Source organism: Pteropus medius, unplaced genomic scaffold, assembly GCF_902729225.1.
Source record: "Pteropus medius unplaced genomic scaffold, Ma_sr-lr_union100, whole genome shotgun sequence".
Taxonomy (NCBI): Eukaryota; Metazoa; Chordata; class Mammalia; order Chiroptera; family Pteropodidae; genus Pteropus; species Pteropus medius.
The window spans coordinates 11,213,785-11,239,602 of record NW_024349804.1 but is presented as its reverse complement, the minus strand read 5'-3'; the positions used below and the strand labels follow the sequence as shown (position 1 = coordinate 11,239,602).

The following is a 25,818-nucleotide window of genomic DNA, read 5'->3' as shown; positions in this document are numbered from 1 at the left end:
CCCCTTAGGGAACTGTTGCCCAAGTGGCACCCAACGCTTCCACTCACATTCCGTTGGTGAGAACGTGGTCTCATGGCCACACTTCACTGCAAGGGAAGCTGGGAAATGTAGTCTCTTGCTACTGGACTGAGAGAGGAGGCTTCTGTTATAAAAAGGAGGGTCGTTGTGTATTAGGGAACCGTTAGCCATCCCTGCCACAGTCTGCTGAGGGATAAGAAGAAAAAGCATAGAGAGAACAAAGTACAAGTCTCAGTGAACGGTATTGCCGCATAGAGTAGGTCCCCAGGAACTGTAATCTCCTTTCTTACGACGACTCTGATGAGTGGTTTATACATTTCCCTGGGACCTCAGTGGCAAAATATTACAAACCAGCTGGCTTAAGCAATAGAAATGTATTGTCTCAAGTACTGGAGGGTGAAAGTCCAAGCTCAAGGTGTCACAGACTCGGCTCGTTCTGAGGGCCGTGAGGGAGAAGCTATTCCACTCCTTGCTTCCGGTGCCCCAAGCGTCCCTTGGCTTGACAACGACGTTCTTGTTCTCGCTGGTACACAGCCCTGGGTCTCCGCACGGAGTTGGGTTTTTTTAAGGAAGAATTCACCCTCCTCCAGTACAACCTCCTCTTAACTAACTGTATCTGCAAAGACCCTATTTGCAAATAAGGACACGGAGATACTAGGGGTTGGTACTTCAACGTAAGAATTTTAGGGGAACACGATTCGACCCATCAAAAGTGAGAAATGAACTGAATTTGCAGTCAGGAAGCGTGAGTTCACGTCCCATCTGGGCCACTGGCTGGCAGTGTGACCTTCGACAGTCATGCCAGGCCTGGTCTCGGGGACCTCATTTGTCAGCGATGAAAGAGCCACACTTGCTCACAGGGCTGGTGAGGGACAGATGAACGGCGTCTGCAAAAGCCCCAAGCAAACTGTGAAGGGCCGTGATGGCTCCCGCCAGCCTGCCCCAGCCCTTCTCTGACTACAGGTCGGCGGAGGAGGATGCACCTTCTGCCACGAGCCCCTCTTCCTTCCTTCCCTTTTTCAAATTTGACTTGGTAGCGGATGCTCCGCACTGCTCAAATCAGAAGGGGGCCTCTCTGAGAGAAATTCGACCACGGGCAAAATACCTTTGACTCCCTTAAAAGAAAAAAATCCCTTTGGTCCCCAGATGGGTAATTGTGTTCACTGTTTCCAATTGCGGAAAAGCCAGCCCGGGCCAGCCTTCCGCCGAGATCAAACGGCTCCCCGGCCTCCTCTCCGCTGATGCGGGTGCTCACTTAGCCACGGTGCAAACGGTGGGTTTCTGAGCACGGTGGGCTCGGCAGACTGCGATGCTCACCCAGCAAAGAAGGGATCAGGTATCCACCCTCCTCCTACGTCAGACACCGAGAAGTCACGTCCACACGGGGCGAAACTCTTCAATAGTCTACGCCGCCCGATGCAAAAACCGGAACATCTTTTAGCTAAGGCTACAGCCGCAATCAGATCGCAAAATATAAACATAGCGAACCAACACATTGTGCATCTTAAACGTACACAACGTTATGTATCGATTATATTTCAAAGACTAAAGAAACTCTGAAACTATCTTGTGAAAATAATATGGCAAGCAAGGTTTTCCAGTTCAGGTTTTTAATTTTGTGATTAAAGGCCGGACTGTCTTATCACAAACTGATCTTTGCTGGTGCGTTTGTTGATGAAGGCGGAAGACGTGTCCCACCCCCTGTGCATACCCCTGGAGGCTGTGAAAGTTCACACACCTTTCCTTTGCCCGGTGGCATCGTGAGAAGATGCTACCAAAGGCTTAACTTGTGTCTTTATCCTAAGGAAGGAATCAGACAAATTTATAATATCAAAGATGCTCCTTAGGGTACTATTTACAATAGCAAAGAATGCAAACAGCCTAAACGTTCAATGATTGCCTGCAGCTTGGCCCCCTGGACCTCGAGGGTCTCTGCTCCAGAGTTAGCTCATCTGGGAAGCCCCCTGGTCGGCCCAGGACTCCCCCTGCCCACCCTAGCCCCATCACCCACACCTCCCACACCTCCACTGTAGCAAACTGCTTCCCTACAAACCTCTGTGTGGCCTATTTCTCTTTTAACTACGTCAGAGTTCCCACGGTGGGCCAGCCCCTCACCTGGTTTTGTAAATAACATGTTTAGGGACATGGCCACGCTCTACATACTATCTATGGCAGCTTTTGCAAAAGAGACTGTGTGACCCACAAAGCCTGAGATATTTACTAGCTGTCCTTTGCAGAAAAAGCATGCCAACTCCTGATGCCATGAGTCCTTAGAAGGAAGAAAAAGCCTTATTTATTTTTCCATCCTGTGAAGCCTGTGGTGCCGGGCACACCGTAGGTGTCTCATAAATGTTCACTGCATTCATTGATGAACCTGAGCCGCCAAGCAGGCGGCCCTCACATCGTATGTGCATCAGAATCACCTCGGGTATTTGTTAAAATGCAGGTTCCCGGGCCAAATTCCCATGAGTCTGATTTGATAGATCTGGGGTGAAACTAGGGAATATACATTGTATTAATTACACATTCCCAAGGTGACTCTGACGCCAACAAACCTTAAATTACCCCTGTCAGATAACACTGACGGTGACATAGGGAATCAGGAAGTTTCCAGCGGTATGTTGGATGGACAACCTGAAACCCTCCTGCTACGTGCTGGGGAAAATCATACCAAACATAATTTCAATGCAGAGCCAAGCTCCTAAAAGCAAATAAAGGAACATTTCTAGGGCCCAAAAATAAGCAGGAACTGGCGACCAGAGCAATCGCGCAGGTGGCTTGCGGCCGCCTTGGGTGAGAGAAGTATGGAGTTTTGGTAATTTAGAGGCTGGGGTATCAGCGGGCTAGCTGGGGTCAGAAGACGAGGCTGTTGACCCACACGTGATGGGGAATTAGAATCGAGGGCCCCACCAGAAAGAAGGGCCATCAAGCCCTGTCACTTCCGTGAGAGGTGGATGAGAAAAATCCCCAGACTGGCCCCAGGAGCTGACCAGCAAGAAGCCACGCCCATCGCTTGTCTGCACTCATATCTCGAGTTAGCAGTTACACACCCTCTGTGGTTGAAAACTTTGAAGCAGAGAGATTAATCCCCAAGGCCAGGCTAACTATTATCACAAATCAGTCTCTGTCGGTTGTTTTAGAAATCAAGTTAGCGGCAGGCGTTGATGAGGGTGAGCGTCTGGAAGAAGCACAGGCAAAACCTCCTTGGAAATGCCTCGGTCAAGCCCCGCTGCAACGCGTGTCCACTGAGAACGAGCTCAGCTCCCCGACGACAGAACAGGAGTGAGTCAGTGGACACAGCCGCGTGCAAAAGACAGGACCGCTTATCCTGCTGCTTCTCGCCGCCTGCCCGGCACTGCCTGGGCCCGGCCGCCATCTGCTCCAGCTGGGGCGGAGTTGACGACACGCCGCTTCTGCCTTCGTCCGCACCCTCGCCCGCGGCGTGTCGTCACCTCCGGCAATCAGAGCGAGCTTGTTCAAACGCGATCTGAACACATCTCTCCTCTGCTCAGAACCCTCCAGCGTCTTCTCCATCTCACGCAGAGTGAGAGCTGCGACACGTGACATCGCACTGCCCGTGGAGCTTGCCGTTTACACTCCCCCGTCCCCTCCCTCTAGGCCAAGGGGATCCTGTGCTCCCCAAACACAGCCGAACCACCTCTGTACGTTCTATATTTTGCTTATTCAGCTTGTTCGCTGACCATCTTCTCTACCACACTGTAAGCTCAAGACGGGGCTTTCGTCCGTCTTGGCCCTGGTGCCTACTGCAGTGCCTGGCATGTACTAGATGCTCACTACGCGTTGAACACACGCGTGAATGAATGAAGGAGGGGAGGAATGGGACAGCAGAAAAACCACTGCAAGACTGTAATAAAAGAAGTAACTCACTCATATCGATGCTTTAGAAAAATCACCCTTCACGTAAAAACCATGATTATTGCTCACTGCCTACTGTCTGTGCGTACTGATTTAATTGCCACGTCTACTACGTGAAGCCAAGGGGGAGCGAACTATTTTTACGCCTGCCTCGAAGATGAGCACGTGGAGGCTCGGCGATGTTAATGTCCCACCCGGCTTCACGCACCCGGTGGACTCACGTTTCGAGGCACCTTGCTCGGCCGCCAGCTTCACGCCTGCCAGTCTCCCCCACGTTCCCAGTTTCGGTGCGAAATACCTCTTGATACGTGAGGACTTTAGAGCTAAAAACCTAAAATCAAGTGTTCCTCTAAAGAAGAATCTCAGGGATGAAATGTCATTTAATGAGGCGTGTCACGGCAGGATTATTTGTGTAGGTATTTCACCCGGGAAGGGCATGCAGTGAGACATGGCCGTCTCTGGCGGGTCGATGCAAACCTGCTTGAGTCGGGGTGGAAAGCACACCCAAGGGGACACGGAACTCCTGGACTCCGGCCAACCCCGCCCTGACCAGCCATGTGACAGCCAGCAGGTTCCGTGACCGCTCTGGGTCTGATCGTCATCGACAAAGAAGCCGAGCCCAGACCGAAGCTGTGCTCCCCCTTCCCAGCTCGAAAATCGTTTAAGTCGATGGTCGAGCGTGAGCAACGGAAGCGTTGGTTCACTTTCGCCAGTGAACACTCTCTGACCAGTCCCCTCTCGGTGGAATGAGCCCCAGCACCCCCCGCCTTGCCGGTGACCCCAAGCCCGGTGTCACAGGAGGATGTACCAAATTACCGCTATTGTAGTCACTCTCCATTTACTAAACAAGTACCAAGTGCTGTGCTTAAAGCTCAAGGTCCCAGGCCCGGGTTCGAGTCCTGACCGCCTCCCCTAACTAGCGGGGTGATGCTCAGCAAGTCGCTTACCCTTCAATCTCGATCCTCATCGGCAAACGGGAGATAACCACAGTCTCATCGGTCAGTGCCGCCGAGAGGACTCAGTGAGATCGGCACCACAAAGCAGTAAGGACCCATCAGGGGACACGTCCTTCTGTCAAGGGAGTATTGTTGGGAAGGGAGACAAGACACCTGTCCAGTGGACAGAGTCCACCAGGACCACATTGCAACTGTGCGTTTGCATGAAATATCCGGTTTGAACAACACAGACCGCAGAGCATGAAAAGCACGATTTGCAGACGCCCACATCCAAGGCCCCGGGGGACATCGCCAGTCATTGGAATAAACAGTGCTGGACTTTATTGAGCAACTGTGATTTGTAAATAGAGCTTCACCCTGAGAACGTTTCCTAAGGCTCTCCCACAGCTGTTTCGGCCCCACTGGGGACGCAGCCTATCGGGGAGGGCTGTGAAGTCCCTGGACACACATCCTGCTCTCTCTTGCACACCGGACACCCCTCTTGCTCCCTGCCCCCACATCACACTGGCCTTGTCACCTCCCAGCGCCCGCAGGCCTGGCACAGGCTGCCCCACCGATGGAGTACTCGGCCACCGTCCCAGCCCCCACCCCCATCAGGGCCAGAGTCCCCTCCACCTGCAGACCAGTCTCTGCTTAAAACTGAGCTCCCCAAGGAGACCTTCTGAGGGCCTCTCCCAGGACACCACCCCTCATGAGACTAGGCCCCGGCTTTGCCCCTGCAGGCCCCTATAGGTCCCCGCTCCTAGTACTTATCACACTGGCAACCATTAAGTTATCAGTATGATTTAGTGTCCAGCATTCCAACCGACCGGTAACTCTCACGAGGGGAAGTGCTACCCACGTGTGTCCCGTCACTGATCGATCGCCAGGCCCGACACCAGGGAAATTCCAAGTTGCCGAATGAATGAATGAATGAATGAGGGAGCGGGGCACCAACATCTTATGCGGTCCTACTGTGTGCTGTCCTCTTATTTCCTCCCCCTGACCCTCCCAGGGTAGGGCTTACGGACGACAAAACCAAGACGAGAAAATGGTACAAGGTCTCCTAGGCTAAGGAGGTGGGGAGGGCAGGAGTAGGGTTCAGGCAGCCCACCCCAAACTCAGCACCCCTCCGTGACCCCTTGCTGCTCCATCCTCTGGGGTCCAGTGGACCTCTTAATGGCTCTGAAGTCACCCTGATGGGGCTCCCCACACAGTAGCCCCAGGACGGGCCTACGGTGGGAACGAAGTTCCTGGCACATGGGGACAGTCATGGGACACTGGTCCCCTCTCCTTCTCAGTCCCATGTGGCCTTGGGTGGGGGTGGGGGCTTCACACCACTTCGCCTGCCCCAGGAGTGAGGCCGGAGGCCGAGGGGGCAAGAGCGCCGGGCTCTCGTGGGAGCCGACAAGGCTTAGCCACGCCAGGGGCCCCGCCTGGCACGGGGAACTCGATGGCGTCTCTGAGGCTTCTGCACGAGCACAATGGCATCCCGGGGAGGCAGCTGAAGGGAAAAGGAGATTACACAAATCCCGCAGGCTCACGGGCTCGTCGGGTTACGGGGCCTGATGCCTGCCGCTCCGTGCAAAAGAAATTAACTGCGGCCCCTGTGCTTGCCTCACACGGCAAAAGACGGAGGCTCGGATGGCACATCTGTGGGGCAGGCTTAACGTGCCGGCCTTGACTACGGCCTTGAGGGGAGTCCTCCTCCTTCCTCCATCCATCGATACTCATTGAGCAGCTGGTTCTCTCCTTAAACGTTACCTGCAACCTGGCTGACCTCGACCGGAGTATACAACAGGTGTGACACGATTCGAGCGTTTGCCGCCCGCCCTTCGTGCGCGGTGCGGTAGATGACACCCACCGCGGTCTCGCGCGTCACGGGCCGTTACCATCCCGTGGCACAGTGGAGCAAATGGAGACAGGTTGAAAAGCAGCTTTCCCACGCTGCGGAGCCGGGATCCGAGCCCAGCGTGGGAGTCTCAGGACAGGGCGCAGGAGGGCGGAGGGCGGCGGGATGGCGTCACAGAGGAGGTTCCGGGCAACCTCCCCACCTCTCGGAGCCTCCGTCCTCGGCTGGGTAGTGGGCGTAGGAAATGCGTGTGAGTGGGGTCCCCCAGCACGCGACGCAGCAGAGGGCAGAAGAGGGGTTTCCGCTCACGGCGCTCAGAGCCTGACGGCTCACCAAGGCTAGAAGGACCGACGACGAGTCAGGCGCAATGGGGCCCGGTAGCTTGTGGGGTGGAATCCTGGTCCACTGACCTACTGTGGGACGTGGACCCAACTGCGAACTCCTCACAGGCTATGGCTGGAGGCCTTTTCATCTGTTTTCTAATGCCCAGCCCAGGGCCTGGCTCGCAGGATGGTGGACGGATGGGTGGATGGCTGGATAGAAAGATAGTTGTATGGAAGGATGAATGAAAGGATGGTGGATGGATGGGAGGATAGAAGGATGGATAGATGGATGGATAGAAGGAGAGATGGATGAAGGATGAATCCATGGACGCATGGCTGGACGGATAGACGGATGGGTGGGTAAATGGACAGAAATTCAAAACTAAGAAAAGCTGGTCAGCTCAATACACCTCTTCCTCTTCAAGCGAACAGAGGCCTGAGGGGGAGGGGACTTGCTCAGGACCACATTGTTGGTTAAGCCCACGGCTGGGGGCTCCTGGCCCTTTTTACCCCATGCCTCCCTCCCTCGAAGTTCCCTGATGTCCACAGTCCCTTAGGCTGTGACCAAACATACAACAGAGGACCTAGATTATGACAACCGCCGAGGGCCTTCCCCACGCCCTCCAGTCTGGCCTGAGTGTCACTCATTCTGCCTCATTCTGCCTTCGTGGGGACCCACCCGTCTCCTCTGAAGGTCATGGTCTCTCTACACTTCCAGGGCAGCCTCCCCACCTGGGGGAACAGGCAGCCACTTCCAGGCTTAACAGTGGCGAGAGCAACAATAGACATCATTGCTATCGGTTACCAAGCCTTTATTCGATGTCATTTAAATTATCCCTCCCAGAGGTAATGACGACCATAACAGCCTGAATAACAGTGGCGGCTGACGCTTGAGGGGCTCATGCTGTCCCAGACGTCGTGCTCAGCGCTCCACTCAGTGAGGTCGGTATCATAATTTTACAGATGAGGAAACCAAGACACAGAGAGGCTACAGGACTTGCCCAAGGTCACGCGGCTCGGGACGCAGACAACCTGGATTTGAACCTGGGAGTGTCTGAACCAGGCTTGTGCGCCCGGCCGCCTTCCCACTCCAGCTGCGACTGTCTCCCAGGTTACACCGACAGACAGAGACCCCGATCACACGCGACTGTTCCTTTGTGGGAGATGTCACAGCATTTTCTACTCGATTTCTCATGGATTCTCAGAAAAGTGGGAGGGTGGGTTTAGACCTGGACGCTGAAGCTCTCTCACACACCCAGATACCGAAAGACCCGAAGTCACCCAAATCCCCGATTCCGCCACTAACTGGCTGTGCTACTTAAGGGAAGTCGCTTAACCTCTCTGAGCCTCCTGAAGAACATGGAAGGGTCGCTCTGCCTTTCTGGTTTATGGCTGTTGCAGGGCCAGCCAAGGTTTTTCGAAGCCATCCCGGAGTGTCCGGCCGTGCCTAAGTGAGAAGGAAAGGCAATTCGAAAGGCAGCCCCCGCGGAAGAGAGAGGGGGCGGGGCGCCCCAAGGCCCACTGGAAGATTCTTCACCTACAAAGCTTCCACGGGAGCTGAGAGGAACTTCGCCAGCCGTTCCGGATGAAAGGCTGTCAGGCCGCCCAGCCACGGGAGAGGAGGCAGGCGAAGACACAATAACACCGCGGCTCCTATTCAAACAGCAGAAGAAACTGTCTAAACACTGTCCAGCCACCAAGGCCATTGGGGGCTCCTGCGAGCTTGTCATCCGTTGAGCTGAGAAGAGAGAACCACACGGCCCCAGGATGGCAGGTTGCTCTTCCAAGCAGGGGACTTCAACGCCGCTGACGGGCGTGTCCTTGTCCGACGACCGCAGTGACTCCCCGGAGCCTGCCCGGGCTGTGCTTCTTACAGAAGCACAATGAAGGATGGAGCTGCGTGGGAGCCGGAGCTGGGAACGGGGTGGGGCGGGCCCCAGGCCAAGGTCAGGGCTGGCAAGAGGGCGATCGATGAGTCAGCAGAATCCACTGAGCCCTGTGGCCATTCAGCAGCAAATGCTGGGGAGAGAGGGGCCTGACGGGGGAGTGATTTAATTCTCACAATAGCCCTGCAAAGCTGGAACCATTGTCATGCCCGCTTTACGCATGAGAACCCGAGGCTCAGAGGCTAAGGAAATTGCTCAGTCACATGGCTATCGAGCTGTGATTTCAGATTTTAAATCCCGGTCTCAAAGCCAGGGAGCTCTTTCTTCAGTCCATACCCTTCCTGCTGCTGGCCACTCAGTGACCTAAGGGGGCAGGACTGTGTCCCCCTCACTCCCCACCAGACAGGTCAAAGTCGGCGTGAGCACAGGTTGGTGGCGCCTAACGTAAGGTATCCAGACTTTGAGACCACAGAGACGACCCCCAGCGCAAACGCCATCGGAGGAGCACCTCGCGCTGAGGCCACCGCAGACAGCTCTCTGACAAACCAAAGGCCGCTGGTCTCTCGGCCACAGGGGCTCGGCTGGCCGGGCAAACGGGACAAGCCGGAAGTGATGGAGACTAAACGCTCCGGGACCCCCAGTTAGCCAATGGGGGACAAGAATTGGAGGATTAAGCTCCCTAGGTCCCCCACCCCGTGGGATAACTCTGGGTGTGTTCCATACACTCTCCCGAGGTGCTGGGGGTTCGAGCCCCGTTGCCCGCAGCGGAGACCCGCTGCTTGACCCCCTTTACTGCCTCGCCTTCCCCTCCGCTCTCCTTCCCGGGAGCATCATCCAATAACTTACTTGAATCGAATTCTCATCTCAGGATCCGTTTTGGGGAAACTTAGCCTTAGACCCCACCCTGTAAGTGACAGGCGCCCTGAGAGAGGGGAGCCCCAGGCCATGCCTCCCCCACCGCCTGAATTCCGATTCATTCTCAACTCCTTCCTGTCGCTGGATTCCACCTCCTTTTTAACGCTCTGGATACTCACCTGGCAATATCTGTTTCCGCTTCTGTTTTCACCTGGCTATGGGGATTCGACTTTGGGGTCACGCTCCAGGCTCCTCCAGTCATGCTTTCTGCCTGAAGTCATTCAGGTAGATGGTTCCCTGAACCCTGGACCCAGGCGGGTCCTTCCTCTGAGACCACAAACTCCTGGTGACAGAATTGCCAAATGCGCTTCGTTTTCACTTATTCTCACTCTTATAATTTTCCTATAGCACATCAGTCCTGTGAGTGACACAGGGCCGGGAAGGGGGGGTGAATGATACCCCACGTGCCTGGATGGGGCCAGTGGAGGGAGAGTGACATCATTCAATCGAAGAGAAGTTTTGGCAAAAGAACAAACGTCGAGTTTAAAGTGCCAGAGAAACAATCATGGGCGAGTGAGGCTGTGAGCCTGGTCTCGGCTGACCACGAGGCTCTCAGAGGCTTCTGCCACTGGGCTGGCAGGCAAGGACATCGAGTGGGTGAGAGTCCCCAGAGCCAGGGCCTGATTCAGGTTTTTGAGTGGCAGGAGCTTACACACTTAGGGCGGGGGGGTGCTCATTAAGAAAACACCCTCATAAAGTTATAAAAACAAAATTGCAAGGCCTCCCTTGGCGCTTTGGAAGGGACCCATGCAAGTGACGGACACTGAAGTTTAAGCTTTGTGAACTTCAGAGTAAACCAGCCCATGAATAGGGGGCTGCGGGACAGATACATTACAGTCAAAGTACTTTCTAACTTTTTGTCTCCATCACTGGAGTGTGAGCATCTTAAGGTCTAGAATTGTGTCAGGTTCACCTGTGGCCGCAGGACCTTGGACAGTAAGTGTATCAGCAGAGTTCAGGGCAGGAAACAGAAATGTGTCTAGGTATTTTCGGCAGAAAGGTATTCAGGATGAGGAAATAAGTGCTCACAAAATTCTTGGATGAGTGGAAGGGGTGGAAGGTATGGGGTTGCTCCTGAGTTTTTGGCTTCAAGGTCACCTCACCACGGCTTTGATTCTGAACTCGAGAAACTGCAGGAAATCTCTGCCGATGCCGCCCGCCCCCCTCCCACACACACACTGATGAGCAGAGGGTGGGACATGAAGCATGGCCGCTGCAAAAGTTCATGTTTGCCAGAGCCTGCACATCAGCTGCCACAGAACAAATTCTGCATTCCAAATCTTGCACAAGTGCATCTCATCAGCAGAACCGTAAATTACGTCCAGAACCCTAGCAGCAGTGGAATCTGAGAAACGCTGTCCTAGTCTACAAGCTTGCATTAAGACAAATAAAGGTGCCCCCGACCACGACATTCAGTGTTTTAAAAATTCCAGGAACACAGGCTGAAGGACACGTAGAGATGTAACTCCCTTTGACCTCACAATCTGCACATTTCTGCTTTCTCCCAGGTCAGCTTCTCTGCCTCTCTGTGTCTCAGCCTCAGCCTTCACTTTCAAGGTCTTTGCAGACCTGGGGTGGGGACATGAGCACAGACACTGATGATTGGGTGTGATCAGAGAGACACACACAGAGGGGACCGTGAACTCCAACTTGGAGAGACAAAAGCCTTCCCATAGGAAGTGACTCTTAGGATGTACCTCAGGGGCCATGTAAGAATTTAGTGTGGACAAGAGCGGGTAGAAATCTGCAGGCAGAGGAGACGGTGCGGCAAAGGATGTAGACCAGGACATAAGCCGACTGGAAAGGACAAGCCAGTTCCTCTACGTGCAAAGATCAAACGCATCCTTCACCTGAGGAGAAGCAAACAGGCTCTCTGTGCCTCGGTGTTCCCATCCGTAAACGGGGCTGATTGTACTTCACGCCTACTTGCCCGATGGACTCCCTGGGGACGAATAAAAACTAGGTTCCCAGGCAAAGTCACTTTACCACCTGATATTGCTCCCTTTCCTCATTAGTGGCCTGGCTTTCCTGGGGCTGTTTCACCCTTTGAAACAAAAATTTAGTCGATTTGAATTTTCTCTTATCGAACGACATTCGGAGAAAAAAGAAGAGAGACTGAGATGGGACAGTCTTTGCCCTCTGAGAGCCCACGTTTTCCCCCGATCCCATAGGGGACAGGCCCCCTCGGCTCAGAGAAATTCTCCTACCTGCCCTACCCAGCCATTCCTCTAGCCCACACTCCCTCAACACCGCGCACCTGTCCAGCGGAGCCGTGTCGGTCAGGAGAGGCCAGGCTCTGCTGCGGTAACAGACAGGCCCTCCATCTCAGTGGTTTACCAGGGGTCTGTTTCCTCCCTATGCTACACGTTCACTGTGGAATGGCAGGGGGCGGGGGGCAGGGCTAATTCATCATGGCCGCTCTGGGATCCGGGCCTAGCAGAGGCTCCTTCTGGACACAAACTCCCACATTCGCCGAAGCAGGAGAAGGAAGCGTGGAGAACAGGGCACTGACTTCAAAGTGTCCGCTCATAACCAAGACACATGACCCGTATACTCACTTTTCATTGGCCAAAGCAAGTCGTGGCCACGTGACACTTCGAAGGGGGTGTGGAAGTGTAGTCGGACCGTGTGTCTGCCAAGGGACAGGAGGACGTACTCTTTAGAGAACATCGCTAGTAACCGCCACAGTGGCACTCACCCCAGCTGTGAGTTTACGTGCATTTCTGTGACTGATCTGTGCCTGCCTCTCCCCCTGGACTATAGATCCTGGGAAGAGGGTTCCATCCGGTTTTGCTCACCTCTGTGTCCCTGGTCCCGTGGACATAGAGGGCACTCCGTAAATATCCACCGGGCACATTATTGAAATGAGACTCTTGTGACTTTAAGATCTGGATTTGAACCCACACCTGCCTGACATAAAAACGTTTATCCATATCGCTACGTTCATGTTTGAATTCTACTAATTAAAGCCTAAACGCGGTGGCCTCTTTTGAACTGTTACATTTTGTTTGTTTGCTTTTAATTCTGAAAGAGTTAAGGTAGGAATAATGCGATTAATTCATGTCTCGGTGGAAAATAATTCCATCGAAACCTGGCTTAGCCCTACCTGGGAAAGTGAATCTGGGGCGCGGCACGGGGTGGACACGGTTTAGAAGGACGCAAGGCTCATTTTGGAGCCTCTACCATAGTTTTGCCCCCAGTGGACTCTGCGCGGGGTGACACAGCTCTGGCTGGACAACACTCATTCCTTCCTCAGAAGGCACTAGCCCTAAAAAGCGAAATCACGGGGCCACAAAATTCCATGCCGGTCGAGTACACAAGAAAGACAAGGAATCTGCACAATATAACTTTCCCTGTTTCTAACTGCGGTCAGAAGCAATTTTGCCAAGAGTAAGCAGGCCCTGGGTATGAAACGCTTTCACTAAATGTCACCCCCACACCCACACTGCAGTCCTGAGGGTCTGTGCAATGGGATACCACAGCGCCCTCTTGTGTAGAACCTGAGAACTGCGAGCCCACCACAGCCAACTCTGCCCAAACACACCTCTGACATCTTGCAAAGGAAAGCACGCGTTTTTGCAAAGTCTGTTTCCTAAGACCTTTTCTTTTGTTGTCACCCACAAGCATTTCAGACTCAATGTGGAATGGCTCAAAGATATGCATTAGCATTGGATTCTTAGGGGTTTGGGAGGAGTGAAAAATGGTGGCCGTAAACTGAGCTATGCGGCTGACAATCCGTGTGCACGGTAATGAGGCTGTGCTGATAATTTCGGTGACCACGACCTCTCCTAACTGCCGGCCTGACTTGCACAATGGACCAGGAGGAAGTGTCTCTGGTTCTCAAGGAAAAGAGAAGACATATTTGGAAAGCGGCCGGAGTTAGGGGCAGGGCTGGAGTGGGAGTGTTAACTCGGCACAGACGTTTTTTGCTTAGAGAATCTAAGGAATTCGGCAGAGACTCCCCTGCCCCCCCCCACCGCCCCCTACCACCGCCCCCCAAGAGGAATAAGCGTATTTTCAAGTGATCTGTGATTTCGTCTCTCATCTTGGTTTTCAAAAGCCTGACTGGGAAGCCCTGTGAGCTCAGGTAGGGCATTTAAATATTAGCCTGAGGATTTCCTGCCCATGAAAATACATTTCTGCGGACTTTACTGCTTGTGGCTCAGAAGCGCTTCCATCAACATAAGAGGTTTTTAACCTCAAAGGCGAAGCATCTCTGGCACTTTTACTGGCTTCATTCTTGTGGCTGATTTAAATTTAAATTTTCTCCAGGAACACGCCCACATCCCAGCGCCTACTTGGACCCCAAGCTGAGAAGGAGCCCCTCTCCCACCAACTGAATGAAACCCCCCAACCCAGAGCTTCTTTCCTCGGGGAGGGAGGCAAGACGCTTGGAAAGACTTAAGATGGAAAGATATGATCCTAGTCATAACCCATAATTACTAGTGACGTGTACTTAAAAATTTAAGAAAAGGAAAAAAAACAAGAAGGAATCAAAAAAAAAAAATCAACCTAAAGAATAGGGCATTCGAGAGTGAAATTAAGACAGTGAGGAGATAGATCGGTGTGCAAAATGTGACCACGCTCCATACATGTGTTACAAAGTTGCCCTTCCTCAAGATGCCCCATGTGTGAGGACCACTGTGACACTTGGCATCTGTAGAAGGCTCATAACTTTAGCTCTGGGAAAGAATTTTGCTCCGCTGGAGAGGTGGTGGCTGTGAGAATCCTCTGAAGGGTTAGCCGAGGGTCCTTCTGGGAAGTTCTGGAAATGTTCTCCTGAGGTGGCCTGTCCCCTATGGGATCAGGGAACGATGTGGGCTCTCAGAGGGCAAAGACCGTCCCATCTAGTCCCCGTCCTTTTTTCTCCAAATGTCATTTGAAAAGAGAAAATCCAAATCAACTACTTTTTGTTTTCAGAGGGCGGGACAGACTGAAACAGCCCCTGGAAACCCGAACCGCTAAGTGAGCATTTAGGAAAAGGAGCACTATGAGGCGATAAAGTGGTGTTTTGAAAATAAATAGCCCCCTTTCCAACCCTTCCTACCGCCAACACCCCCCCGCCCCCAGCTTGGCCATCAGCCGCAGCTTCCTGGGACGGGGCGGGAGCACCGTGAACTCGGTGGCCGTGGGAAGGGACGCCCGTGCTCGGGTGCACACGGGCAGTGTTCCCAGCACTGGCCCTTTTCCCACGCACTGGCGTTTCGGGCCTGGTCCTGAGCTAAATCTTAGGAAAGGGCTTCTCTCTAAAGTGCCCATGGGACTGATACCGAAACCGCCCCCCAAAGTCAATGACCGGGGAAGTGGTGCCGCTACCACACTGGGGGCGGGGAGACCCCAGGTGTTCGGGACCCCAGCCCCGGCCACCGTAGAATTTACACCCGAAGGGAGGTTAAAACCCCCCATGGAACCGCCCACCTCCCTCCATCCATCTCTGAAACCGTCTGCTTTTAAAATGTGAACATCAACCTCATGACAGCAAACTCTCCCTTTCAATGTGTTTTCAGCTGAAAAACTAGTTTGTTTGATTTTTTTTAAATCTAATTATCTGTCAAGCCACCTTTAGGGCCCACTTGTTGTCACTGACTTCACATTAGACACCAATTAGACCTAATTCTGAAATGCTTTTTTTTTCTTACTTTTGATTCCATTTAGTTGGACTCTCTCTTCCATGACTATTTTAGAGCGTTTTCCAGGAAACGGATAGAGCTATACATACGCTCATTGTTTTTCCCCCCATAGAAATGTCCCGTATAATATGCCTGTTATTGTGTTATTTACATTAAAACACATCCAAACCCAACTCTCAGATGTCCCCAGACAAACTCCAGAACAAAGTGGGAACAAAACATGACCTGAAATTAGCTTCCAATCATCGTAAATACCTCCTAAGTGTCTGCTCCAGGCCCACGATGCTATCTGCAAGGGAGCTACTTCAGAGCGTGGGAACTTGTCCTCCGCAAGATGCTGCCTAAAAGCCACCCAGGGTCAGAGGCAGCCACCTCAACAACCACCTGCCTGGTAAAGAACAAAGCAAGGGCTGCTCCTCAGTGAAACTTGAAGCCCACAATAACAGTTGAAAGCGATTCCATAACGCGGTGGAACTCGGGCAGGGGGAGGAGGGAGCGAAGTTCAATCTCCTTCGAAAACTCAGAAGAAAACCTTCAAGCGAAGAACCGAAACTGAAACCAAAGTATTATGAAAGGCATAACTTAGACAACAAATGTCACTGATACCCTGAAGAACAAAAAACGAAAGAAGAAATGAATCCCTCAAATATCCCATATTTTTTATTCAATATCGTAATATGCATCATATAGAAGTAATCCCAAATTTTAAAAATAACATAAATGGAATAAGTAAAATAGTAGATAGATAGGTAGAGTAGATAGATGAATGGATAGATGACAGATAGAGTAGATAGATAGGTAGATAGATAGATGGAACAGATGGATAAAATGGATGACGGGTAAGAATTGAGACGGATAGATATAGATGGAAGTGAATGGATGGAATTGAATAGATAGATGGATGTCTCGTGGAAGTGACGGAAACTGATAGTAAAGTGAAAAAAATAGTAAATATAAACAAGTAAATTGAACAAAGAATCGACGGACAAGTGAAGCCACGACAAGTGAAAAGTGGTAAATGGAATTGCTGCGCGCTGGAAAATGGCGCGGAAGGACAGGTGAGCAGGTGAGAGGGTGGTAGATGGGTCTAACAGGTAGAGAGAAGGGCGTATGAATAGGTGGGCGGGTAGAGAAGTGGAAGGAAAGATTCTAAGAGAGCACTGCAGGGCGTGGGAGCCGGTGAGCGGAAGGGGAGGTGAGTGTGATCTAGAAGGAGGATGGGCGTGGTCAAGGCAGGACTGACAGGTGCTTTTCTGAGTGCCCTCAAGCAGCCTTCAGGGCAGACGTGCTCACACAGATTCCTTTTCCTGCGGCGAACAGGCCAGACTGGATATCTTTAAAAAGTGCAAGGAAAGGCTCAGAGAGGAGGCAGAGTCAATTGAGAGCTTTCCAGAACTAAGCATATTGTTGAAATCACCGACTGGGCATTTTACGCTGTAGAGATGGAGATAGGATGGAGAGCAGTTGTTCTGGGGACTTTTTAAGATAGGAGGACCAGACACAAACTTTCTGGCCATGAAAGCTGCCCATAAGTTATTATCAATATTACCCACAAAGTCAACAAATATTCATTGAGCGCCTCCTACGCTGACACTGCTCTAGGCTCTGGGGATGCATCGGTGAACAGCACAGACAAATCCCTGCTCGTGTGGAGCTTACATTCTCATGGGCACAGGTGACAGTCACCATGACAAACACGTCCCACGGGAGCCACACACTGACTGTGCACCAGGTGCCGTCCGCGTGGGGCCCGAGGACCCTCGGAGGTCTGCCTGTCCCACTCCACCGCGTCGCCCCACTCCACTGCCTGCCAGCACCGTCCTCCCACTAGTCAAGGGCAGCACTCAGACCACAGCCTGGGGCTTGGCCTGCTGCCCAGAGCCTGCCCCAGCGCCCGCGCACTGCAGCACGCTGTCCGCTTCCGCCGACCAAATCAGTGCTTTGGGCAATAAGTGAGTGAACGAATGAAGGCATCAATCCACCGATCAGTGACGATGGATGTGAGAACGAGGGTTCCAAAAGGAACTGCCAGGAAAGAGGAACTTGTCAGCCTGACGACCTACTGTGTGCCTGGTACTCCCTGTCCATGTGGGATCCCCACCCCCGACCCTGAGCACTCAACATGACCACATGTGCCCTGCCCACTGTCCCACTGTACGCAGGGAGCCAGGGCTCACGTCCAGGTCTGTCTGCTCCTCTGCTCACCTTCTCAGGTGTCCCTGTGACACTCCTGAGCTGCTAAGTTCTCAAAAACATCAGTGTCTTTGCCCCAAGTAACTGAACCCTGGAGAATTTCCCCAGGAATCCAGACATGCCTGAAGCTAACGGTGCTGCCCGAGGCTGGCCCTTTGTGCGTCTTTATCCAACAAGGCAGAGTCCCTTCCCACTGGGGTTGTTTACGCCCGTTCCACCTGATCCAACGAATTGCTGTCTGTAAATCCAGGGTCTGATGCAGTCCCAGGGGCCATCCAGGTTTAAACCCCAACTCCACTGGGAGTTGGTAAGACGAGGACTGGGAACGTAGCAGGCTCCCACCCGTCCTCCCTGCCCCCAGCAGCCCACCCTGCACTGCCTAGCCCAGCTGACAGCAGGTACTTATGCTCTGAGACCCAAAGGCTCTGTCCTGCTTACAATGACCCTAATGGCTGCTGAGTCTGCCACTGTTTGGAGGAGGCCATAAATTAGGCCTGATTAGGCCTGGAATTCTCAGGATAAACGTCTTCAGGATTTATTCCAGTAGAGCTCTCCTGAGCTCTGGTTTTCAGAGTCATCACAAGGCCCCAAGGAAACGGTCCTGCACATTTTTTTCTAGAGCCGAGACGCTGGGAGAAGACCCCATGACCCCTCTTCAAAACTCGCCTCCCTCCAGTGTAGATGGAAACTTCTCTCTGGGAGAGAGACCACTTCGAGAGGGTGGGACTTAGGAGGCTTTTGAGCGTGGGGCAATCCCCTGGCGGAACCGCCCAGCGGAGCTTGATGCTGCCAGCTTCCACCTCAAGATTTAGCTCGGGACATGACAGGAGCCGCGTGTAGGGCCTAGGGCTTGCACGCCACGGGTGCGGGGCACAGCTGGTTTCCTCCCCTCTCTGAGCCGCAAGGTCCTCGTCTGTAATGTGGCAGGTCAATAAACGGAACATCGGCCCGTCCATGTGTGGTGCGTGTCCCAGTCAGCTTGGGCCACCACAGCAGATACCAGACTGGGTGGCTTGAGCACAGTCCTGGAAGCCAGAAGCCCCAGGTCAGCAGGGCGGTTCCTCCCGAGGCCTCTGTCCTTGGCGCGTAGATGGCTGTCCTCTCCCCGTGTCCTCACGTGGTCGTCCCTCTGGGCCTGTCTGTGTCCTTTCTCCTCTTCTCATAAGGACCCCAGTCATATTGGATTAAGGCCCACCCATATGACCTCATTCGACATTGACTATTTCTGTAGCGACCCTATCTCTACATACAGTCACATTCTGAGGTCTTGGGGGTTAAGACTTCAACATGTGGATTTTGAGGGACACAATTCAGCCGAAAGCCGTGCTCGCTGAATTGACTCGTCCACTGTCCCCAGGGCCAGAGGCCATTGTCCTGAGCAGCTGCCCCCCCAGTAGATGTGCTCTAAAAGATGCGTTTCCCAGGAGAGAGAAAGAAGACACGTGTTTGTGGAGCACTCGCTGCGTGTCAGACGCGTCTCTCCGTGCTTTGCGTATGCATCTCCGAGGGCAACGCAGCGTGGTTAGGGAAGTTTTGTCCCTGTGCATTTTGTCTCCCATTGGGAATGGGGGGTGGAAATTCCGCCTCGGGGCAGAGCCTGGGCTTCCATGGGCTCTAAGGCCCCTAGGGTTCTGGGACAATGGGCTCTGTTTAAATTATTCATTTACCTACGAAATATAAACTGAGTTCCCACTGAGTTCTCATTGTGGCCAGGCACCATTTTAGGCAAACAACACACAACAATCTCTGTCCTGGTGGAGACGGTCAGCAGGCGTGGTACGGGAATTACATAATATGTCAGGGGAGCAGGTGCTGAGGGGAAACAGAGGAATAAATGAGACTCGTAGTGTCTTCCGAGGGGACAGGGGGTCTATACGTTCCCTATCGGGCAGGCCCGGCTGAGAAGGGGACAGCTGAGCAGGACTTGAAGCAGAGAAGGGAGTGAGCCATGGAGATATTCTAAGGACGAGTATTCCTGGCACAGGGAACAGGCAGTGCAAAGGCCCTGTGGTCAGGCCAGGCCAGGTATAATCGGATAATGGCAAGGACGGCAGTATGGCTGGACAGAGTCAGCAAAAGGGAGTCTTGGGAGGTGAGGTCAAGAAGCTAATGAGACCCCCCACCAGGTCGGACCCTGCAGGCCTTTGCCATTTCCCTAGGGAAAATGAAAATTATTGGAGGGTGAGAATTCATGAGAAGCAGAGTCAGAGTTGGCGGAATTCAGAAAGACAGGATGTAAAGGGATGTCTTGAGATCCCCAGGACACAGGCCATCTGCTGGCACAGAGGTGACTGCATTCAGTGTCAGGTCTCTGACACTCCCCGTGAAGCCAGAGGCCAATTGAAGAGCTGGAGTACCAGCATTAAATGTCATTCCAGATTTGAGATAGTATCAACCTTTGAAGGTGGTATTGGTGTGGATTAATGCAGAGAGTTCTGATAAATAGTTTACTTTCGAAATAAATAAATAAATAAATAGCCATTAAAACAGCAGGTGGGAGCATACGGTGAGCGGTTAATGCTGAGTTCTGGAGGCAGATGCCATGCCCGTCCCAGTCCCAAGGTTCAAGGCTCGCCTGTCACCTCAGTCAGTCTTTGTGCTCTGTCTCTACAATCTGGTTCTTGCCAGCAGATAAGGAGACCCCATTCTTCTGATGCTTGCAGGGAGCGTGGGCAGTAAACTGCTCATTCACAAGATCTCCTCCAGCTCCGAGAGCCCCGAGGCCCCAGAGAGATTTATTCCAATGATTTCCCGACAGCGGTCAACCCAAAAGCTGCGGGAGTAACAATGCGGGTGATCAGGTATCCAGGCACCCAACTAAGCAGCCCGGCGTAGGTGGGGGATGGGGGCAGCCAATCAAGCCTCCATAAACATCAGATAAGGACCAGGAGACATGAAGCCAGCCCTCCTGACAGGCCGCTAATCACAGCCACAGCAGGAACCCGCAAACAGCACCCTCGGCCCGCAAATGTACCCCGGCCCGAACAGCACCCTCAGCCTCAAGACACAGCACCTCAGCCTGCAAACAGTTAACTCCCAGCCCAAGCAACAGCACCCTCGGCCCGCCAGGATCTGACTTTTAGCTGAAAGGGGGAATCTGAAAGGAAGATAAGCTGGTTGTCTGTGTCTGGACCTCAATAGCTGGACAAACACGTTCCGGCGAGGTACCTCAGACAGGAGCCACGGGTCCTGGTGTGTGGCTCAGAGAGGATTTCTAAAAGTTTTTATTAATTCTGCATCATGGGCAGAACTGTGCCCCTTCCCCCAGATTCCTATGTGGACATCCTAACCCACCGTGCTTCAGAATGAGACTATATCTGAAGACAAGATATTTTTTAAAGAGATAGTTAAGGTTAAACGTGGTCATCGGGTAGATCCTGGTCCAATCCGACGGGTGTCCTTATAGGAAGAGTTTAGGACGCAGACACACAGAGGGAAGACCAGGCGAGGACGCAGGGAGAGGACGGCCATCCACAAGCCAAGGAGGGAGGCCTCGGAGGACACCAACCTGCCGACAGCTTGACCTTGGACTTTCAGCTTCTGGAGTGGAGAGAGAGTAAATGTCCGTCGCTTAAGCCCCCAGTCAGCGGTGTTCTGTTATGGCGGCCTTAACAAACTCATAGATAGAGTGGCTAACTTTTAAAAATTGGGAGAGTGTACGTAGAAATCCGGATTTGCATTTTCTCCTTAAAACTTAGAGGTTCTGTCTTCCCTAAATTCACACTCCCTCCTGAAGCCCGTGTCTGCCCACAGAGGACAGGCCAGCACCCCCGCCCGGCCTCGCTCACCGCCGCATCTGCCCCTAAACGCGGGACTGCTAATCCCGCAACCCTCGGGACAGAGATTTTATAAAACATAGAGGTCTAAGACCATTCGGCTAGTGAGATGTGAGACTTAACACCCCGTGTCCTGCCTCCCCAAGGGAGCTGCTACCGCAGAGAATAATAATTTCTCTTACTGTTGCTACTAACTGAACGCTTGTTCTAGACCCTCCTGTGACAAGGACTCCACACAGATCGTCTTATTTAATCCTCAGAACAACCCGACGGAGGCTTAGTATCATCCCCGTTTCGCAGATGAGAAAACCGAGGCCCGGACCCAGTAGGTGGCCAGCCCGGAGTCACGCAGCTGTGAAGCGGGAGGGCAGTCGATCAAGGCCACATCGTCTGACTTGTCCGCCACGCTCCCGTTTGTGAAGGAGATGCGCCTTCAGTCTAAGAAGGGGGCCAGGCGGGAGGAAGCGCCGCGAGGCGGGGTCATGAGGCTCTATGGCAAGGAGACTCCGCCTCGAAGCGAGCACAGACACCCTCAGGGCCCCCGTGCCCCGCCCCCCGTGTCCCCATCCGTAAGTGGACAGACACTACGACACCTGGGAAGGAGCACATACCACCAGGTGGTTCCGAAAAGGAAGTCCCTTTCCAAAGGGACAACCTAACTAAGGAAAGACATTGTTCTGTAGTCCCCAAACAAGCAAACTAAAAACAACAGGAAAAACTAATACCAAAACAACAACTCAGGGACCCTTTGGGCCCTTTCCTTCGGGGGTCCTAGCCCCACCTCAGGAAGCAGCTCTGGCCTTCCTCAGCACCTCGTGACCAGCCCCCTCAGGTGCAAACTCCGGCCGCAAGGGCGGGCGGAGGCGGACGGGACTTGGGAGCCTGGGTGAGGCCCGGGGCTGCCGCCTCTGACCCTCAGCATCCTCATCTGTACCACGGAGCTGCGATCGAACTGTGCCCTGAACTGCTGAGGCCCGGATTCCGCGGTCTCCGAGGCCTGCCCGGAGCCAAGGGGCCGTCCAAGGATCCAGAAGTGAAGGTCATAGGATGGGTTGGACGTGCCATGTCCCCATGACCACCAGACGCAGAGCACAGAGTCCACTCCTGGCAGGTGAGCGGGGCTCCCACGAGGAATGGAGAGGGCCCCCCGTGTCGTCCTGGACGGGAAGGTCACTTTGGGTTTCGCCGGGACCACCTAAACCCGGGATGGAACTTACCCTGGCCAGCTTCCTGACATTCCTCGAGCCTGCCACTGCTGGTCACACCTCGTCCCTTCACCCGCAACAGTGACTATGGGGTCCCCCAACACCGATGGTGTGCTTGCCGGATTGAACCCCTCGCTTTACGAGCCAGGACGCTGAGGCACAACACGTGGGGTCTGAGCCAGACGCGGGCTCCAGCGCCTGCGTTCGGCGGCTCCGGCTGCGTGCTGCCCTCTGCCTCCTGCTCCTCCTCCTAGCAAAAGCCTCTCGGGCCACCCTTCACCATGGCAACATGTGACTCCGGCCCTCTTTGGGCCACCATGTAGCCTACATGCATCAAGTGTCCACTGCTCACCGGGCACTTTGCATACCTGATAGCTGGGTAGCCCCAAGAAAGCAGGCAAGGTGACAACTGTCATCCCTGTGTAACGATGGGGGCCTGAGACTCAGGACTTTAAGTGACTTGACCAAGGCCATAATGCTCATTAGTGCCAGAAGCGGGACTTGAATTCAGGTCCACCTGACCCCAAAGCACTGGGTTCACCACTGTTACTCGCTGCCTGCTTCTCAAACCAGCCATCGTCACCTGCCACGCGGTGTGCACCAGCCACCGTCACCTGCCACGCTGTGTGCAGCTCTGCCTGCACAGGCCTGCCTCTGGGCTGGGGCTCATGTCTGGCATATCCTTGATGCCAGGAACCCGCCCTCAGGATCTGGGTTCCTGCCTGGAAGGTGCCGAGTGACACGTGGCTTCTCCGGCACTACCCATTCATTCCGCCGCCGAACACTGACCGACGCCTGCACGGAAAGCAGTAGAGGGAGAACAAGATGGAAGCGCCCCTTCCCTGTGAAAGCTTGCACTCTACTGGGAGGGGCCAGACAACCGGAGAGGAGGCAGGTCGGAGGTCGGAGGTCGGAGGTCGGGTGAAAGGCCCTGCGTTTCCTAAGCAGCGGGGATGGTAGATGCAGGGCAGGGTCAGGAAATACTTCCCATCGGAGGACATCTGAGCAGAGACTTGTAGGAAGTGGAAACAGGGAATGGGGACCTCCAGCCCGAGAACGGCCGTCCTGAGGCTGGGGGAGGACGCAGTCCGAGGCGGGGCGCGTGCCAGCTGGCACAGGGTGAGGGGCGACTCGCTGGTGCCCAGTGACAGTGGTCATCTTGTCATCGGGGTCGAAGATGGCACTGCAGGGATTCAGACTGGAAGGCACTGGGCCGAGGCTAAGTGTGGGCGTTTGGGCCCGGAACTCGTGGGCGAGGGAAAGCACATCCGGGCTTGACACCCCTCAGAGAACACACTGGAACCACGGGAGCTGATTTCTGAGCTGGGAAGGAAGGCGGCCTCCAGTCCAAGCTGTGGCCCTGCCAAAGCCGACCCCAGCCCTGTAGGTCCCGGACGCTGCCCTTGGAGGCATTGCCCGTGTGAACACGGGCAGCCGCCTCATCCTCCCCGGGGCCTCGGTGTGACAGCACGTCCTCCGGTGGAGGGTTGTGAGGACTGAGTGACTCCTCTGTGGGGAAAAGTGTCAGGGAGCCCGTAAAATGCTGAACAAAGATGAGACCTCATCCTGTCTCTAACGACCAATGGCTGAGCAGATTCACTTACCCAAAGTATCTGTGTGTGTCATCCGGGGCCTTCCGGAAAGACAGCCTCGGTCAAAAGAGTGACTTTTGGGATAAAACTTTTGACACCTTAAGGCAGTAATAGTAATAAATAATAAAAACATCAAAAACAACACAAGCGACCGGCCGGTTCACAAACCTTCTCTCTGTTAGCCATGATTCCATGGGGCGGACATGAGCGTCTTTGTGCTACAAGATGGGGACCAAGCCTCAGAGAGGGTGAGTAACCTGTCCAAGGACACACAGCAGGAGAGACGCCGCTGGGGAGCTGTGTATTCATTCATTCAAGGACCATCTGCTCCCTGCGTTCCCTGTTCTTTCTCCGCTGTTTCGGAGGGGACCGACCCCACCACTGCAGCGATGACTCAGAGCCGCAGAAGGTGCCGAGCGAGCCCCCTGAGGCCCAGAGGGCAGAGAAGCCACAAGAGAAGTCGCTGCCCACTCTGAGCCGTGAAAATGAGCGATTCAGAAGGAGCGGGTCAGAGCATTCCAGGGCTACGAGCGGCGGCCTGGGCCCACACGCGGCTCTGTCCTCAGGCAGACCCGCTGCCGGTGCCCGGACAGTGAGGGGTCCCCACAGGGAAAACGGACTCACCTCCCACTTGCCTTTGACCATGGATAGATGAGCGAGTGGACCAGGGTTCTGGCTCCAGTCCTGCCGCCTCAAGCAGTGTGACCTCGGGAAAAAAAATAATAATTCAGAGCCTCAGTTTCCCCAGAGAGGGCACTGGTTTCGGACAGTGGCTTTCAACCGTGGCTCCAAACCCGCCGCACGACCTGGGAGCTTATCAGAAACACAGATTCTCAGGTCTCACCCCAGACCCATGGAATCAGGAACTCTGAGGAGGGGCCACAGCAATCTGAGTGTGGCATGGGGACACGCCAGGGCGTGGGCTAGAAATGCAGAGTCTCAGGCCCCCGCCCAGGGCCTGATAAATCAGAATCTGCATTTCACAAGATCCCCAGGGGGTTACGTGCATAATAACATTGGAAAGGTGCAGTCCCAGGGCTGGTGAGGGATCTGAGTGACACCTCCCGTGCAGCTGTATAACTCTATCAGGACGTCTTCGGAAAACCACCCAACCTTTTCTTTCTCTTTCTGTGAGAACCCCAGGCAGGAGAGGAGCCCCTCGGGCTCAATTAGGACTTCGAGCTCCTTTGATCCCTTCCAATCTCCCGATAAGAACTAGGGGTTGGGGGTGGGGGGGGCGGGGAAGCCTCAGGCAATACGGGGAAAGCACCCTCCTCCAGGAGGCAGGAAACCCAAGAGCACACCGTCTGCCGGTTTGGCCAAGGAATGTCCCCTCACAGAGCCTCTAGATGGGAAGAAATTCCACGCAAATTCCACAGCCATCCCAAGCCAGTGCGAAAACGCGAGAGCGGGCTCGAAAAGCGAGTTCAAAACAATTACCAGCCAACATGTGTTTCTTATGAACGGTGCAAGTGTTAAAACGGATTTAATTTTCTTCTGTAAATAAAGAGGCCGATCCAGACCAGCCCGTTTATCTCCCTGGGAGAGATGAAAGTGTTTCATGTGCCAGGAGCCTCTGCCTGCCGTGGAGGCGGGGTGGGGGTGGGGGGCGGCTAT

At 53.8% G+C, this 25,818-nt stretch overlaps 1 long non-coding RNA gene across 1 annotated transcript; it reads right to left on the bottom strand.

The window, feature by feature from the left end:
* Positions 1-7,799: 7,799 nt before the first annotated feature.
* LOC120582856 (uncharacterized) lies at positions 7,800-25,584 on the bottom strand. The gene is made up of 5 exons (XR_005647669.1): positions 24,826-25,584; positions 24,370-24,673; positions 9,925-10,088; positions 8,542-9,023; positions 7,800-8,451 (listed from the first exon to the last, which is right to left on the bottom strand). It is a non-coding gene; the product is annotated as an uncharacterized LOC120582856 (long non-coding RNA).
* Positions 25,585-25,818: the final 234 nt, after the last annotated feature.